This window comes from Octopus sinensis, linkage group LG20 (genome assembly GCF_006345805.1).
Source record: "Octopus sinensis linkage group LG20, ASM634580v1, whole genome shotgun sequence".
In the NCBI taxonomy this organism is placed as follows: domain Eukaryota; kingdom Metazoa; phylum Mollusca; class Cephalopoda; order Octopoda; family Octopodidae; genus Octopus; species Octopus sinensis.
In genome coordinates this window covers 20658120-20678804 of record NC_043016.1, presented here as the reverse complement: position 1 = coordinate 20678804, position 20685 = coordinate 20658120, and positions in this window count along the sequence as shown.

The window sequence follows — 20685 nt, the reverse complement described above, 5'->3', positions numbered from 1 at the left end:
ATATGGTCACACAAAAGCGCTCGCTTGCATTTCTTTGTGCGATGAGAGATGTTTTGTAAGGGCTTTTACACAATGTGCTTTCCCACTTGCCTTCTTCTCATTTAATTCATTCCCTTTTTTCTCCCCTACCCACTCCTCTCCCTTCCACTTGTTCCCTTCCATCCTGTTCCCTTTCTCCCATAACATTTTTTCTCTTTTTGGTTTTCTCACATTTTTGCATTTTTCTTTTCCTCGATACTTTCTTTTTCACCCTTATCTCTCTTCTTTCTACTCTTTATCTCTCTCTCTCTCTCTCTCATTCATCTATCCCTCTCTTCTTCCTATTCTCTTTTTTCACACTCTCTAATCCTATACCCTACACATATAATAAAGATGTGCATGCAAAAGATTATATTGTATGTACCAGTGTGTGCTTGTGTGTCTGTATGCATGTAATCAAGTAGGTGGGTTGCACGAGTGCATATATGTAGGTGTCCGTGCATGTGTGTGTGCTTATATATGTATACATACATGTGTATATGTGACATATGTGCGTATGCATGTTGTATATAGACGTACATACACACATTTGAGAATACAGGCATACATACACATATATGAGAATACTTAAGCGTGTATGTATATATACTTATTTTTTCGCACCTATCACTTCATAATAATTAAAACATTTTTTCTTACATCCACTTTCACCACTCACTTATATAAGTTAGAAAATTATTTATAAATATCACTATGGTTTTCTACCGCTTTTGTCCATAACTAGATTCTCAATTTATATTGTGATTTTTTAATAACTAACATAGTTAATATTAAAATATAGAAACATGTATTTATTCGAAAAATCTTTCTTAAAAATTTACCTTAGCCTTATCTCCCCTACATTGTTACCTTATTCAACCTCTCAAAAAAAACTCTTTTATCACCATTCGTGTTTTTTGTATTTTTTTTTTCAATATTTTTAACCTCAGTATTTTCTTTCTTGATTCAGTAATATTAAAAACTATTCTTCTTTTTTTAGTCCTTCCTCTTAGACTTATTTCACACAAACGAATATACTACTTTTTAACTAATAATAAATCTTTTTTACCCATTATATTAACCTAATAATTACTCCCTCAAAACCCTGAATTTTTTTGTCATTTGAATTTCAAGTAACTTATATGAAATGGTACTAACTAGGAATTTTTAAAACAATTTTTTTAATATACACCATAATTATTTTCATTCTGCCATTGTATACCACTCATAATTGTTAAATCATATATAATTTTATATATAGATGCTGTCAGATTGGACGATTATTTATTTATTTAATATTATATATATATATATTATATATATAATATATATAATATATATATATATATATTAATATTTTACTTCTTATAAATGCTTTATATGGAATGTATATCACTTACTTATTATCTTCATATAGAGAGAATGTTTCTTAAACATTTTTTACTTGTATTACTAAATATCCGTTAGCTGCATCAGTATATTCAAACACAACTAGACTCAACACTACTTATCTTTTATAATCATATGAATATCCAAACATGTTATGTGACACTCACTCCATCTAGTCTTCTGTAACAATATAATATTCTTCTGATGTATTCGTTTTGACGTATTCTTCTTTCACACTGAGGAGAACACTCTTCTTATTGTTTCTTTACCTTCAAGAGGAGTAATATCACTCCTTAAATATTATTATTATTATCATCATCATCATCATCATCATCATCATCATTATTGAGTGAGAGAGCAGTGCATGCCATCAAAGTGACACTGGGGTAAAATATACGAAGCCCAGTATACCCATCATGACTACTGATAAAGGTACACTAGGCACATGCATCACAACCATATGTGCATGACATGGTGATCTCATATTAAGATAAATATTTTTATTTTCATTCCCTTTCGAAATTACCCTTAATAGTAGTTTAGAGTTTAATTACTCTTTCTAGCGAGTCAGATGTCCTGTATTATATATATATATATAATATTATATAATATATATAATATATATATATATATATATTATATAATATATATATATATATATATATATAATTATCAATAATAAAGGGTGAAATTAATTAATTTAGAAATAATCATTAATTTCACCAAGTAGAGTTCGGCATGTAAAAGCCCCATTCAAGGAAGGTTTAAGTAATACTAAGTAATTAGGGTTTAGCTTTTTGACTGCTATTTCTAAATTCGGTGTGTGGTGAGGCATATCGTTGCTAACCCCTTAATTACTTAGTATATATGAGTGTGTGTGTGTGTGTGTGTGTGTGTGTGTGTGAGTGTGTGTGTGTATGTATGTATGTATGTATGTATGTATGTATGTATGTATGTATGTATGTATGTATGTATGTACGCATGTATATATATAGGGAAAATTCACAAAACAGCAAAAGACGAAGATTGGTGGTGTAAACAACAAACATGTGTTAGTATAACGCTCGGGAAATGAAAAAGTCTTTAACGTTTCGAGCCTACACTCTTCCACAGAAAGGTACACAGAAACAAAAAAAAGAAGAGAAAATTTTTTTTAATATATGTGTATGTATGTATTTTGTGTACGTATATTTTTGTATGTATATGAATATGTATGTATGTGTATGTATACATATAGTTTTTTATTCATAAATGTGGATATATATATCTATTGTGTGCGTATGTGTATGTATATATATATGTATATATGTATCTGGAGTACGTTATTAGTACATGAAATAGACTCACTGTTTATCGAGAATAATTTTTAATATTCCGCCTCTTTGTATGTATAAACATAAGTATATGTATATGTATGTATGCATTTAGAAGTAAAATGCAGCTTGTAAATTGCTTTTTCAAATGTTGTCTCCCCTGCATTGCTTATGAATATATAACATTAGTTTTTTCGCTCTTCCCTTTTACAAAATATAAAACAATATTATCGCCGTGAACAAAATATGTCGGGAAAATAATAATTTTTATTTTTTAAAAAATACTTTTCTTCAATACCAAGTATAGATCAATATTACTTTTATAATATTTTACGACAATCACGTAAGTGGTCTCCTTTAAATACATCTGTACACTAGTTTGTATGTACTTAGTAAGTTTCATTCTTTTAAATTTATCTAGCTGTTTTTAGTTAATTAATGCAACATATAGTACCTATATTTATTTCTTTATTGCCCACAAGGGGCTAAACATAGAGGGGAAAAACGGATTAAGTCGATTACATCGGCCCCAGTGCGAAACAGGTACTTAATTTATCGACCCCGAAAGGATGAAAGGCAAAGTCGACCTCGGTGGAATTTGAACACACGACGTAACGGCAGACGAAATACGGCTACGCATTTCACCTGGCATGCTAGTGTTTCTGCCAGCTCAGATAAAAAAAAAAAACTATATAAACTATTAATCAATCCCACTTGGTAGTTCTAACTTCCAATTTACTTAAAGACATAGAAGGTATGACAGATGACGGTTCAGAAATTTTTTAATATGAATTGGAAATAACATATAGCTCCTTATTTGGTATTTCTGAATGTATATACACATATATCTTGACCAGTATTTTCTTTAAGGCGTGTTTTAAATAGATATTTATTGGATTTCATAGTGATGAAGTCAAAAATTAACTATTAGATATTTAAGCAGCAAAGTCCTTTAATGTTTTAGTCCTGACTCAAATTTATCTTGAGCAGAAGAATGAATATACAAATACCTATATAATAATGGTAACTAAGAAACCATTCAATGTCTATTTTAAACGTCTTGTTCATTGTCCTTTAAATCTCGCCTACAATTTGATGTTTGTGATGTTCTCTTTATGGAAATCTTGGTACTTTTTTGTCAGAAACAATTACTCTTTTACTTGTTTCGGTCATTTGACTGCGGCCATGCTAGAGCACCGTCTTTAGTCGAGCAAATTGACCCCACGTCTTATTCTTTGTAAGCCTAGTACTTATTCTATCGGTCTCTTTTGCGTAACCGCTAAGTTACGGAGACGTAAACACACCAGCATCGGTTGTCAAGTGATGTTTGGGGTGGACAAACACAAGACACACAAACATATACACACACATACATATATATATATATACACACATACATATTCATATGTGTGTGTGTGTGTGTGTGTGTGTGTGTGTATTTCAGTTTCCATCTACCAAATCCACTCACAAGACTTTGGTCGGCCCGAGGCTATAGTAAAAGGCACTTGCTTAGGGTGCCACGCGGTGTGATTAAACCCGGAACCATGTGGTTGGTAGGATTATGAAATAAAAGAATAATCTATTTTATCACCCAATCTGCTTCATTTAATTTATTTGATGAAATTTATTGAACTTTGTTTAAGTAAGTCTTGTATTGATTATTTCTTTACATACTTTCAAACCTCATATTGCACTGTAGTTCGAATATCTACCGTTAGGCGTCGTTATCACTCGTGATTCCCGCGATTGTTTTGAATTCAGATTTGTTTACGCCTGTTCATTGGCTACTTTCTCATTCCCATTCTCTTGTAACTTTATTTTTTGCCCCCATGGTTCCTAAGAAAATTCATATTGAAAGTGATAAGCATGAAGGTAACGCTGGAAGATAAACTGGCTATGGCAAAACGCCATGAAAAAGGTGAAAAGTGGTAGCAACCACATGATCTTTTGTGGTGGGTCGGACATTTTGGGATGTCGATTGTACATAATAAGGATAAGATTTTAGCACATATCAAATCTGCAGCTTCGAGGATGAAAAACGCTGTCTTCTTTCTCTTTGAATTGTTACTACGAGCAAAGAACTGGAAATGGATTTGGAGGAAAAGGATTTCACAGACTTATTTGAAAAAGACAAGCAGTCCCTGACGAATGAAGATTTGATAGAGCTTCACGAGCAGCAAAATAAAGAAAAAGAGGAAGTCGAATGGTAAAGTGACGTCACTTTACCATTAAGAAAATGCAGCAAACATTTGCATTTATCGAAAAAGGTCTTCCTATGTTCGAGGATTTGGATCCAAATGCTCAACGCTTTTCGAAGATTATAGGGGCTCGTCACGAAGCTTTTGCTCCTTATAATGTAATCCTTGAGGAAAAGAAGACAGTCCAAGGAACTCTCAAGGAACAACAAGAATAGCCAGAGTCAGATGTTGATGTTGACGATCCACAGCCATTTACATCTGCGATGTAAACCACCACATTGTATGTACGTTTTTCGTAAATTAAAAATTAATTAGTTTTTTTTTTTTACTATTGCAAAATAATAATAATTACTGAATTTGTTTTTTAAACTTAAAAAAGGCTTTTATTTTACCATGGCCGCAGTCAAATGACTGAAACAAATAAAAGAACATATATACATACTTATGCATAGACATATACATATGTGGTTACATTATGGAGTAAGATATACACTGGTTTAATAAATGTTAATCATATAGCAAAATAAACAAAAGAAATGATATAGTGTATTAAATATACATCACCAATTGAAGTTTAGCAAAACATTATTAAATATATACCGTTCGAAGTTGTGTGACTTAATTGGAGATTATATTATAAGTAGTTATAAATCACTGAGTGCATGGATATGAGTGATGAGGATGTCAATATGTGAATTTATAATTCATATTGTTTTTACATAAAGGAGCTATGAAATGTGCTAATTACTGAATATTAATAGTTTAATAGTTATTACAACAATATGAAGTTAACTAATCTATTAAAGTGAGAAATGAATTAGTAATCAAATAGATATTTAAAGGCGAAGAATTTACATCAAATACTCAAAATTGAACTACGTGGCAGGTCAAAAGTACAAAAATGTATCTCTAATATAATAAGAGAATTTTATACTATGTTCATCTAATTTATTAAGATACTCCTCAGAACATTTTAGGATTTGTGTACCTGAGAAGCAAGTTTTTTGTAGAAGCTCTACAAGACATTCCATTCCAATGTCTTTTAACTATTTGTCTACGTAATTACTATGTAATTCCAGATATATTTTAACCTGTCATCAAATACTTTAAAATCTGTTATTTAGTTCAATCTTCGCCTTTAAATGTACAACTTACAGATTTCATATTCCAAATACACGTAATCTCAAATTTTAAGAGATTGTTTTTCTCAAATTTTTTTTAGCATACCATTTTCTTTCTTCATCTTGGAATTAAAGGGATGAGTGATGGATTGATCACTTTGAGCCAGAGACAAAGAGACAATCCATGCTGTGGAAACACCCTTCCTCGCCAGCTCCAAAGAAGGCCAAGGTTATTTCATCTGCAGAGAAGGTAGTGGCCTCCTTGTGGTCAGTGGGTATTTCGGCCCCTTCATCCGCGACACCAGAGCTGCCCGGGGCCCCCCACCGATGCAGGCGACAAAACTCTTGCACAACAGAACGAGCTTTGTTGAGTCCGATATTGCAACTCTGGGCCAGACGTTTCACTCATCTTCACTGATCATTCTTGTTGCACTACTCGTTCTTTCCGTTGATCCATATGTATTTGCTTGTTTTCTCAGCAGCATCATCATTTGTCTCCTTCACAGCAAGTCCAAGACTTCTGAGCATCGAATGAATTCTTGGTTCCAATAAATCCGCTAACACCTATTTCTACAGGAAGGCGTATTGATTCCATCCATTGTCTTCACAGAGTTTAACCAACTCATTGTACTTTCTGTCTTTCTGGCAGCAGCATCTTTTGTCTCCTTCACAGCAATTCCAAGACTTCTGAGCATCGAGTGAACTCTTGGTTCCAACAAATTCGCATACACTTACTCCACTTCAAACAAGGTGAAATATTTAAGATCAAATCAAATTTCACCTGTGCCTCGTGAAATCTAATCTATGCCATGACATGCTTTGGATGTGGTAACCACTATATTAGACAAACAGGGATATTCCTCCGTCGAAGAACCACTATCTACAAAGAACAAATCCACCACCCACAATACAGAGTTACAGGTTAGTGGACACATAGAAAGGTCTGCTAGGAATCTTAATTCTAATTTCCAAATTTTCTCCTTCTATCAATGTTCACAGAACACCTCAATGCAACAAAAATTGAATAAACAGGCAATTTTCATCAATAAATATCTTCCCCAACAAAATATGAACACATAACATCATACAGAACACTACTAACCCTTCAATTAATACCACTAACCCCCATACATCCCTTACACCATTCAAATTACAATTCTATATCTAACCAAACTGCACAAAATCCAGAACTACTTACCTCCCGTACAAATAATCTTTTTACTCGGGAATTATTAGACCTGACACCGTTCATTAGCCGGTGTTCATTCAAAGCAATGAATAGTATCTGACGAATCCGCGGTATGCTGGAATCTCTTTAATAATCCCATAATAATGACTTTTATGACTCTTATTACTTTTATTACGACCTCAGTCCATCTAAATGTATATAACTGTCGTTACCTTTCATAAAAGGCTTTTCTTTTTTTATTTACAATATATATAGATATATATATATATATATATATATATATATATATATATATATATATATATATATATATAAATAGATGAGTGTATTACCTTGTTAACAATTAACACGGATAAATGAATGAATAGTTTACCAGGGCAGCAAAAATCATATGTAGAAAGAAAAAATACTTGTTTAAACCTGCGTTGACTCCATTTTTTATTCCTATATATATATAGATATATATATATATATATATATATATATATATATATATATATATAATATATATATACACACACACACAATCAAAGGTTACAAGCCTCATTCAGGGATAGCAAAATCCTATGAATGTACTGGTTAATTACCTGTATAAAGAGTATTGAACATACATTTGATACTCAAATGCAAGGTAACTATATAAACGTGGTTTATATATTTATATATATATTTATTATAATAATATGATAGAATAGAAGAATAATTAATAAATTATTACTTATTAATTAATTAAAAAAACTGACAAACATCCTTTACAGCAGTTTCAATTCAGGCTCTCAGAAAATTTATTAAATTAAAAATTATTTGAAGGTGTTCAGTTCTCTCGCGTTGAGTAAACGACTGCAAATCGAGAATGGTTTGCAGCCGTTTACTCAGTATAAAATGGAACAAAAACGCAATAGAGGACAATAAAACTTTCGGACAGATAGACGATACAAAGGCTGACAAGAGAAACAACAATTAGAAGGACAGGGGAAAAAAACGAGTCATTCGTGGCCTTCTTTTCTCAGTCAAGTTACCAGAAGTCCTTACTGTTTCGGGCAGTTATACTTCAGGGAGTTAGATCTGGTTGCCCCCAAGAAAGTCTAAATTAAGAGCATTAGATTTTTTGTAAGAAATCTAACAAATGTGTACGGCAACAAAGACAAAAATTGGAGCACATGGTACACAATTACAAAAAAGAATAACAAAAATATAACAGCAAGTGTCTTTCGACTGAGAACTAATCAAATTGAGCTGGAGTGTATGAAGTGAAAGCTTAAAGGCAGGAACATAGGAAAATGACAAAAGTCAAACGACGACTGAAACAAATAAAATAAAAGAAGATATATATATATATATATATATATATATATATATATATTATATATATATATATATATATATATATATATATAATATTATATATACAGGGGTGTGGACAAAATAATAGAAACATCTAGCATCATAGCATCATAATTTTGAAATATCAATAAAACCGTCAAAAGCTTGTTTATTTTTATGTCTTTTGATTTATTATTAGTGTTGCTTAATATGTTTGCTAAAATTGCTGCTTCTTTTCAGATATCCTCAGAAAAATGTAATTAAAGTTCATTAAAATGACAGATCTATCGGACTTTCAAATGATCAAATTGTTGGTGCTCATATGTCAGGCTCTAGCGTAACGAAAACAGCCGAAATGTTTGGTGTGTCAAGAAGTACTGTAATGACAGTCTTTGAGAAACAGGGAAAAATCTCCTCGTCTAAACAAAACTCCGGAAGAAAACCAAAACTTTCGGATAGGGGCCGTAAGATTCTAACGCGAATTGTTAGAAAAGATCATAAAAGTACAGACCCCAAAATTACTGCAGAGCTTAACTACCACCACGAGAAACCAGTTTCCACAAAAAAAATATTCGCCGGGAGCTGCACAAATCCGGATTTCACGAGAGGGCTGCAATCAGAAAACTAATACTTTCAAAAACAAACGTTGCAAAGCGTTTAGAGTGGAGTAAAAACCTACAAAATTGGTCCCTTGTGCAGTGGAAGAATGTTATTTTCTCGGACGAGTCATCTTTTATCTTATTTCCGACCACCGACCAAGTATACGTGTGGAGACAACCAAAAGAAGCATTTGAACCAGCTTCCAACTGTTAAACATGGAAAAGGATCTGTGATGATAGGGGGGGGGCTACATCTTAGAAATCATCCGACCTAATTCTTTCCTTTCATGGCAGAATTAATAGTCAAGACTGTTTAAGCATTTTATCTGATCAAATTCATCCTATGGTTGCGGAACTGTTTCCGGAGGGAAACGCAATCTTTCAGGATGATAATGCACCAATTCACACAGCTAAAGTTGTTACTGAATAGCATGAGGAACATTCTAGTGAAGCTGAACATCTTATCTGGCCACCACACTCCCAAGACTTCAATATTATTGAACATTTATGGTGCATTTTAGAAAAACAAGTAAGGAGTCGATATCCTCCACCATCATTACTACAAGAATGATTGATACATATGTGATGGTAATGTAAACAAAGTGGTAATTCTTACATTGAAATTTTGCTCTTGCACTGGTGAATTCACTGGATATAGGTTTGCTTGTGGTAGATTGGTTAGTTTCGTTGGGTAATTAGGGCAGGGTGAGTATTATTTAGGTGCGGATTACCTCGTTTAATTAAGCACATTTTTTCTCACGTGTGCATCTCGTATTACAGATTCTAACACAGGCCAGTGCATCTATCTAAACTCGCATTCTGAAGAGATTTTACTACTCCAGCAAATCGAAACGATCGTAAATCACACTCTCATCTCTACTTCTTACTTCTTTGTTACCTATTTAATTAAAGACATGCAGCGTATACCACAAGTTTCCCATTGTTATTATATCCATTTTCTTCTCTTATGTGTGTGTCTATATATATATATAATATATATTATATATATGTATATATATATATATATATATGAGTCATATCTTGGTAAAGAAATATATTTGTGTTTTTTTTCAGATTATGTATTTATAATATGTTTAAAGAGGAAAGTGATAACACTATAACAACGAAAAAATGTTTTTTGAAAAGTATTTCGACACAGCAATGTCGATTTTCTATTAATAAGTTTTATTACTTCGCATCGTATGACCAGAAATTAAGCTTCTTTTTACAAAAGAATATATCTTAATTATTTTTTTTTCGGCACAATCTCCGGCACAATTACACATCTTTAACATTTTAACATCATTTCTTTCAGAGATGGTACACAAAACACCTTACAGTCTGGATACAGTCTATCTCATTTTGCAGTTGAACACATCCAAATTCCTAAATTATATTAAATCAATAAAACACGAATTTCCTTGTACAGAGTTTTTTACCTTTCAATATCAACTTGTAGAGAGTTTTGTTGGCAAACTATCATTTAAATACCCTAACATACAGAGTTGCGTGGGTAGTAACCACATTAATGAAATATAGTACAATATTCAGAATTACGTAGGTTTTTACATCTAAGTTTTCAAAAGAAATTATACTGAATATAAAGTTGTATCAAAATTTTCTCTTTCTTTCTCCGCTAATATCTTATTTGATTTACAATAAATTCAAAGGATATTCAAATTGCACATATACGTTGTTAATTAATTGCATATACTGCTCTGTTTGTTATCCCATTTCAGAAATATATTCTAGAAGTCAGACAGTAAAAATTACCTAATAGTTATAAATTTTTAAAACAATTGAATTTACAAAGTTAAGTGTCGCATATGAACTGAAGCAATAGTAATACGACAGTGAATACGACGTTCTAGTGTATCTTTCTTAAATCAATAGTTAAATAACAGTCACGTACATATAGTTTGGAGCTAATACAATATATCAATATTGGTTTCAAATTTTGGCAAAGGCCAACAGTTACGGGGGAGGGGTAAGTCGATTTCATCGACCCCAATGCTCAACTGGATGAAAGGCAAAGTTGATCTCGGTTGAATTTGAGCACAAAACGCAAAGACGAACGAAATGCCGCTAAGTAATTTGTCCGGCGTGTTAAAGATTCTGCCAGCCCGCCGCCTTACTAGATATCAGTATTAGTTGAAAAAAAAATTTGGAGAATTAGATTTATTCCAGAATACTACTATTACCAATTTTACCGACCACATGAAGAAATAATAAATACTAATAAAACTGTGATAGAACTCTGAACCGTAAGGATCAAAACCCAACCATCGTTTATATTTATTTGACTTTTCGTAAGACCTTTATCAATACTGTGGGTGGAACATAATTCATTAGAAAGTTACTATTTTTAAAATCTCACCACATCAAATATTCAGCAGCAGTACTTTGTAGTAAAGATTGTTTGCCAATATAACATGGCAGTCCTGGTTTAGGACTAATGTTGCTGTAATTTAGCCCCAGGAGACATCGTCTCCAGCTGGCTATACGACACGATCTGCGTCCTTATATTTCCTTGTTCGAAAATATAAGGGTACATATCATGTCGTACAGCCAGCTGGAGACAATGTCTCCTGGGGCTAAATTACAGCAACATTAGTCCTAAACCAGGACTGTCATGTTCTGTTAGCAAACAATATTTACTATAATTCAACAATATTATATATAGATATATATATATATATATAATATATATATATATATATATATATATATATATATATATATATATATATATATATATACGTCTGTATAAGTTAGAGGTTAAACAACCATCTGAGGGATAATAAATATCCAATATACTACTGGATTATACCTATATATGTATATCCAAATGCTTACTGTTGTAGGCAATAGCGCAATTGAATAATAGTTATGAGTGGAGGTAAACAAATGTTTATCCAGAATTTATAAGGCAAGGAAGAAAATGGAGAAGATAATTAGTTGACAAACATCAGCTTATAAACATCAGTTAGATCTATTTATTAATTACAATCATATGAATGAATGAATAAATAAATAAACAAATAAATAAACAAATAAATATATAAATAAGAATAAATGAGTGAATAAACTTTACTCTTACAGCTGCTTCCACTTTGGGGTCTAGCATGGTTGACACATCATACCAATATTATACAGAGATTGTACAAAGGTTGAACAAAAATTGGATAGACGTTGGACAATAAATGAACCCCAAAGCTTCATCAGATAGTCCATAATAGTAAGAATTAAACAAGTAAAAAAGTTATTATATATATATATATTAATATATATATATATATATAGTATTATAAATAGATGAGTGTATTTTACCTAGTTAACAATTAACACGGATAAATAAATAAATAGTTACCAGGGCAGCAAAAATCTCACAAGTAAAGATGTTGTAACTCCTTGTTTATAAAGGTTGAAACTTCGTGTTTACGTTGAATATTTTGAATAATATGAATAAAAAATGGAGTTAACGCAGGTTTAGACAAGTATTTTTACTTTCTACATATGTTTCGAAAATTCCACTGATACTATTCAAAAGAATAAAAGGTATAAACAATGCAATCTTCTCTTCGGGAAAGTGAAAAAACGAAACTCGTCAATACGACATTTTAGCAAAAATATGTAGAAAGTAAAAATACGTGTTTAAACCTGCGTTAACTCCATTTAATATTCATATTATATATAATATATTATATATATTATATATATATATATATATATATATATATATATATATATATACATATATATATAAATTAATACACAAAAATCGAAGCGTAACGTGTGTTGTCTGTGTTCTACCGAATCGAAGTTTTGATTTCTAACTGGAGTTATTTCACTTTAAGTGATGGTGTCTTTGAAAATATCTTCAATTTATTGACTTATATTTTTCTGCCGTTAAACTGTAATCACTATTTTTATGGTTGGTTAATTTATGGAATACAGTTTTACACAAGAGGTCCATTATACTAAAGTTAGCACCATTGTTCATTAGTGTCTAGATCACAGATTCCGACTGAAATTTTTTATATTTCAGCACCCGAAATTTTCCTATTCACCGCTTTTATGTAATAAAAATTATAAAATATATTTTCTAAACTTGGACGATGTTTAAACAAAGTGGTGTAGCTGCAGACAAAAGTTAGCGTAGCAAAGGACAAAATAATACGGTAAAGTTGTAGATAGCACAAGACCAAATAATGCAGTGAATTTTCAGTAGAGCCCAACAAAATAAGACAGTGAAGTTTCAATAGAACCCAACAGAATAAGGTAGTAAAGTTGTAGTTACAATAGCACAGGACTAGATACATTGCTGTATGTACTTACGTAAATCTGCGTTCAGAATTCAAATTTTGCTTTTCTTATTCGATGAAGTTAGTATCGAAATCATTAAAGCCTGGAATAAAATTCCGTGCAATATCAGTTCCGACCATCTGTTCAGAAAACAATTTATAATCTATATATTAATACGCTAAGGCCGAAATGTGTCATGATGTCACAGGATTACTCGAAGAGAAAGACGAAGGCAAGATAGAAAGAGGAGAGAAAATCACCATCATCATTGTTCGACTGTGGTTGAGACAATGGAATTTACTATGCTACGCCAGACTTCACGGTCCGTCATAGCATTACGGAGAACCTGTTGCTGGATGCCTGTATCCCTGGAGATTACATCAGGGTAGGAGAGTGTGCGACCTCTGGTATCGCGAGCAGATGGCTTCCAGAGGAGAAGAGGAGAAATTACCTTGTTTCCAGCTCTGCAACAATGTCCAGCAAACTGGACTCTTCTACCTTTCATAAGAGATGATACAGGTGGTAATTTCCCATATATTTGTATTTTGGTTGGATGATGCTTCCACGAGAGATTTTGAGCTCTCAAAAGGAGGCGAGTGTAAGTTCCATCCAACCGCCTCTCAAGCTTCTTTGATAACGTCCAGGTTTCTGAGGAGAGAAGAGGAAGGAGAGAGAAGTGTTAACGACGCGAAGTAAGAGGAATTTAATAGTTATTACGTGGTTAAAAAGATAACTTAAGGGAGTGATATAGAGAGAGCTAAAATAGAATGTTTCGGAGAAGAGTGATGCTTGTGTAGAGGCAGTTAAAGAAAGGCTAATAGAGATGGGGGAGAGAGAGTAGTGACATTATTGCCAGCCGATGCAGTAAGCTCTCATTTGGTTAGTGAAGGTGAAGTGAAAAAGAAACAGAGAAGTGATAACGACGTAAAGAGAGTAATGACATGATTAAAACGTTTGTTGAAAGAAGAGATAGAAAGAAAGAGTGAAATATAAAACGTTTAGCAGAGGGAAATTTTTTAAATCATATTTTAATATGACTGACAAGAAAATAACATTTTAATATTCAGTTTTTTTTATATCTTCTAACTGTCGATCTATTTATCTATCCATCCATACTAACAAACACATCGCTGGTTGGATGGAAGAAGAAGAAAGGCTTACATTTGATATGATGATAAACTTATCATAGATAAAAAGATAAATTGTTCAATGAAACTGAAATAATAAGCAAAATAACCGTGTGGATGTTGTTGTTTTTTTTAATTTGTTATTCGAACTTTGTATTGACTGCAAGAAAAGTAGATACAAGCAACTGAACTGAAATGAAATAAAATAATCTTGGTTGGCAAACAATCTAGACAAAAAAAACTATAATGATGGTGCTGGTGGTGCAAATGGTGGTTGTGGTGGCGGTGATGATGATGATGGTGGTGGTGGTGGTGGTGGTAGTGGTGATGGTGGTGGAGATGGCGTTGGTGAGTAGATAGTGAAAATGTAGATATTTTTTTAATTAAACTAAAACTTTTATATCGTGTTTCACTGAGCGCATGCGCATAAATGCAATTATTTATCGTTTGATCGCTTGGAAATTTATATTTGTTTATAGAATATGGATGACAGACGATGTAAGCTAACAAGAGAAAGAATGAGACGATATAGGCAACGATGTAAGGAGAGGCAGTGGATCGATTCACTAGAACGAGCACACGTGCATCAGCGTGTAGAAGAGAAAATTTGAATCAAAGAGTATAGACTGAGTATTTACAATGGATAAGGAAATATATCCAAGCTAGAATAGAAAATGAAAATCAGAGAGAACGTCGAAAAAAAACTGTAAACATATGGTGGAAAATTACAACATTGGTGATATGAATATTCTCTGTAATCAATGTGAAGTTCTTATACTTCTAAATGAACTACTAAACTGCTGATAGAAAGGGAAAGTCATTATCCCTAAATTACAGCCTTATCCAGAAGAACTGAAAGATGTTTTTTAAGTGAAAATAATGCTGAATATACAATTTATAACAGAACTCCAATTCTTATGGCTCTGTTTAAACTTACTACCATCTAAAATTTGGTATTTATCGTGGAATTTCCATGGGTACTGCCAGTTTATAACTATTCCCCAAGATTCCGTGACTTCATACTTATATTAGAAAACATCATTATTATTGCTGCCATCATTATCATAAATATTTTTGTTAAATGTTCATTCTTCTCCAGAATGAATGTTTTATTACTATTTCAAATTACATTTTATAACTATTTTATTACTATTTGAAATTACTTTTAGAACAACGATCCCGTTACAAAAGTTTGAATGATCACACTTCCTGTTTTCGTTCGTTAAATATGCTTATGCAACGGATCCATATTAAACTTAAAATCTATAAAGAAAGTAAATTGCGACTTGCTTTAAGAAAGCAAGACAATTTTATTTTGTTACTAGCAGTATCGCCCGGCGTTGCTCGGGTTTGTAAGGGAAATAACTATAAAGCATTTTTCAAAAATGGAAAAAAAATGATGGTAATTTTTTTTTAGTTAAAAAGGTCGAGTTGCGTCCCCTAGACAGTCTGTGGTTTGTGTTTCTGATTCTCGACCCCATGTCGAATTTATCGATTTTTTTCAGAACGGGGGAACTTTTCAAAATTTTCGCTGCGTTAGTTTTGAATTATGATATTGGGCTATGTGTGTGTCAAGTTTCATCAGAATCGGTTGAAAGCTGTGGTCAGGGTGAGGGTACAACCTAACAGACACACAGAAACACAGACAAACTGCCGTTTATATATAGAGAGAAGAGATACTGTAATATAGAGCATTTTCTGATTTAGGAACAAAGCCAGCAATATGGGAAAAGTCACTCGAAACAGCGACACAATTAATTGCCTGATACTTTGTTACATCAACATCGGAGAGATAAACTGCGAAGATGAAATAGACGGGATTTGAAATAAGAAAGTAGAAAACTGGAAATGCTGCAAGGTATTTTCTCCGACAGGCTAACAGTTTTGTCAGCTTACCACCCTTTACTATAATATAACATGAACAAAATTAATGAGCATGAATGAGAGTGCCGAGAAATTCAGCTTTGTAAAAAAGATTCTCCCATAGTCCGCTTGAATTGTGAATTAAGTGAAACAAATATTTTTTTTAGAAATAAGAAAATACGAAATATTCAAAGAATTAATATATTCTCTAAAAAAAGTGAAAAAAGAATATAAACAAAAAATAATTTCAAGGTAAGGTTTAGTCAGTTATATACCTCGCCCCAATACTTAGCTATTATCAATTTTATCGAAACCGGGGAGATGAATGACAAATTTGATGTTAGTGGTATTTGAACTCAGAATGCAGAGCGCCAGAACAGTTACTGTACAGTATTCTTAAAGACGTTTAAATAATTCAAACATTTACCGCTGGTACATACACACACACACACACACACAGCAGTGACAAACAGCGAGAACGAATAGTTTGAGATTTGTGGATTTGTCCATAATCTAAGTTTGCATGCGTTCCAAGCAATTTCCAAATGCTCCACATTTAAAATGGTGGTAAAATCCATTCTCATTTTTTATTTGGCTACGAGGAATTCACGAGACAACAAATGTTGTTAGATGGTATAAAATACCATCAAAGAATACACAGCTAACGGGAGGTAATTATCCAGAGACTTGGCAGTAGTAACGATGGTATATAAATCCCTGCACAATCAAGGCGGCGAATTGGCAGAATCGTTAGCACGCCAGGCGAAATGCGTAGCCGTATTTTGTCTACCGTTACGTTCTGAGTTCAAATTCCGCCTAGGTCGACTTTGCCTTTCATCCTTTCGGGGTCGATAAATTAAGTACCAGTTACGCACTGGAGTCGATATAATTGACGTAATCCGTTTGTCTGTCCTGGTTTGTCCCCTCTATGTTTAGCCCCTTGTGGGTAATAAAGAAATAGGTATATAAATCCATGCCTTCCTTTTCTGCAATTAATAGATGGTATTAATAATAGCAGCAGAGATATACTGTAAGAAACCTTGGTTTTGCGAAAATCCCCAATGTTTTCCACCTTACTCACTCTACGAAAAGTGCGAACGTTTAGAAAAGGCGAAGAAACGCATCAACAGACTAGAACAGAGAATAGTTGCTCATATTATGCCACAACACCTTTCAGACCAAGCAAAAAGGAAAACAAATCTTTATAAATGCTTATTGAGAAAAAGACATATATTTGAGTGCATACCATCAAACCTGGCTGAACTCTCCTTTCCCATGGTCCTCCTCTCATATCTGCTATTATTTTCAATGCCTTCATATTTGCCATCATACCCTACCTACAATAACCACCCACATGATGTACCTCTACATCTCCCTCGCCACTGCTCTTACACCCTGCACATCATGCCCCTACTTTCTGATTTATTTTCTTTTGAGTCATTTCTATCTTTTTCACTTTACCGCCTCCTCCACCTCATACTACTATTTTTTCATTAACCACATCTCCATCCTTGTTCATTACTTATTGCATTCAACTTACGCCCGTCTCTAATCATCTATTAATCTCCTCTCACCTTCTAAAGAAACCACTCTGTCTCCCGATCGACTGTCTATATCCTCTCTTTTACTCACCGGCAAGGGTTATCCACACCCATCTACCGTATTTTGTACTCATTATATGTCCGTAATATTGTGCAAAAAAGAAATTGTAAAATCAAGAACGGATATTCATGAAAATATATCTGACTGTTGGTTTTTGGTATTTCTAATACCCATGTACCCATGTACCCAGGCGCGAGCCTGTGGAGGACGTCTAAAGAACAATCTCAGCTTACATCCTCCCCTCACCCAAGATCTTAAAAACCAGGCATACTTTCTATATGCGTGGCCCACAGAACATTCATCAAGCTTCACATTAATCAAGAACTTTCCGTTCGAGAAATTATAAAAACTTTTCATTTTTTTTTTTAACAGTTGTGTCACCTTCTTTCCCTTTTCTCGATAAAACGTTGGGCAACGAGACATGATTCGTCCACCCCTTTTTCCTATACCCCTTCCTTTTTTCTATAACGATAATAATTATCAGAATTTTGCTGTTGTTGATCGTGATGTCGTTGCTTTTTATTTGCAACACTTCTTTTTATGTCTTTTATTGAAAGTGTGATTTTAAGTACGAAGCTCTGTCTCTAAAGTTGATTAATAATTTGGTTATGTGTTTGTGTGCATCAGTACTAGCACCTCTGTGACGAGCAACTCTTCCTGGCTGTTCTTAGGCAGCCATTTTACAACATCTAAATATTGCAAATATCAAAATTGTCTAACGGCTCTTAAAATGGTCGAATTTCAGCTTTCCTCTAGTACAAGTAACGGGGCAGACGTTATTACTTTCCAAAGCGGGATAAAAGAAATAAAAGGAAACACTTTTCGTGAGATAATACTGAAAGAAAATATCTAAAAAGAGCTCTGTAAAAACGTTACTATTCAGAGCAGACAACGACAATACTGACGACGATGACGACGACTACGTAAACAACAATAACAATAGTAATAATAATATTTTTCTTTGATGACATGAGTGATAAAATTTAAAATAAATTAATTCTTAAAAGAACAACGAATTAAATCAAAATATGTGACAAGATCAAGAAGATATTTGACAAGAGAGCTAAGCTTCACAAGAAGTCTTAAAATAAAGAGAACATGAAATTTGATTAACAAAATGAAATCTAATATTTTCTTTTATTTAGAACCTAAGTCTTTGCAAATTAAAAATGTAATATACGAAAACCTCTTTAAGGAAACAGCAAAAATGAAACAAACAATAAAAAAAAGTGTTTAAGATATTCTTTTTTGGAAGTTTAATTTTATAAAATATTGTAAAATAACCAAAAAAAGCCAGCAGTAAGTAAATATGATCTCAACAACAATAATCTTTAAATAAATAAACGGTTGATCTTTGTGCAATACAGAAAGAATATTATGAAAATACTTTCAGTTTATACATTCGACGCTCTCAAAAAAAAAATCAAAACTGTTCCATGAAGGAAAAGTTAAAGAAAAGAGAAGCATACAAGTTCAGACAGCAATACATAAAAAAAAATATCACAAAACTTATTTTTGAAGATTTAAATTAATAAATTAATAATAAATAACAGAAATCAAGACACCAGATTTATATCACGATCGTTGTAAATCTCACTACAATGGGAAAATTTATTTAATCAATGTGTTGCTAATATGATATATTTCAGTGAATTTGGAGAGTAAATAACTAAAATTATATATATATATATAATTATATATATATATATATATATATATATATATATTATATATATATATAATATATGTATACATATATATATAATATATATATATATATATATATATATATATATATATATTATATATATATATATATATATACCTATATATATCTATTTATTATATTTCATTAAGTAATATGCTACAACTTAAAACTCATAAAAGTGTTTAAAATAGCATAAAAGCCAAGAGTTCAGAACGATTTCCTTGGTCATGTCTATCTGTATATCTATGCATCTATTTGTATACTCATACTTGTCTACTTGTGTATTCTCATGCTCACACCACACACACACACACACACACACACACACGCACACACACACACACACTGACTCTCTCTCTCTCTCATTTTATGTGTATGTGTAAACATATATATATAATCGCACACATTTACACATGTACACTTATATGCATGCTTATGTATATACCAATCTTTATGTGTGTATATATATATATATATATACATATATATACTAACACATACATATTTAATCACCTAGACGCAAATAATGTATGTATGTATATATATATGCACACACAAGGAAAGTATGTATACATATAGATATATACATATATATATATATATATATCTATCGGTGAAGGTGTGTCAGTGATTATATATTTATACTAACACATATATTTAATTATTTAGGCACACGTATCTGTGTGTATATATATGAGACCAATAGTGGCAGGACCCCAGGCACCAACACAACAACTAAGCCACTTCATAGATATACTCCTCAAACCTTTATGCCCACAGATACCAAGCTACATAAGGGATGACATAGACTTCCTCACACACATCCCAAATACAGTCCCGAAAAACACCATACTTGCAAGCTTTGATGTCACAAATCTATACACAAACATACCACACACCCTAGGTCTAGAAGCTATAAAACAATCGATA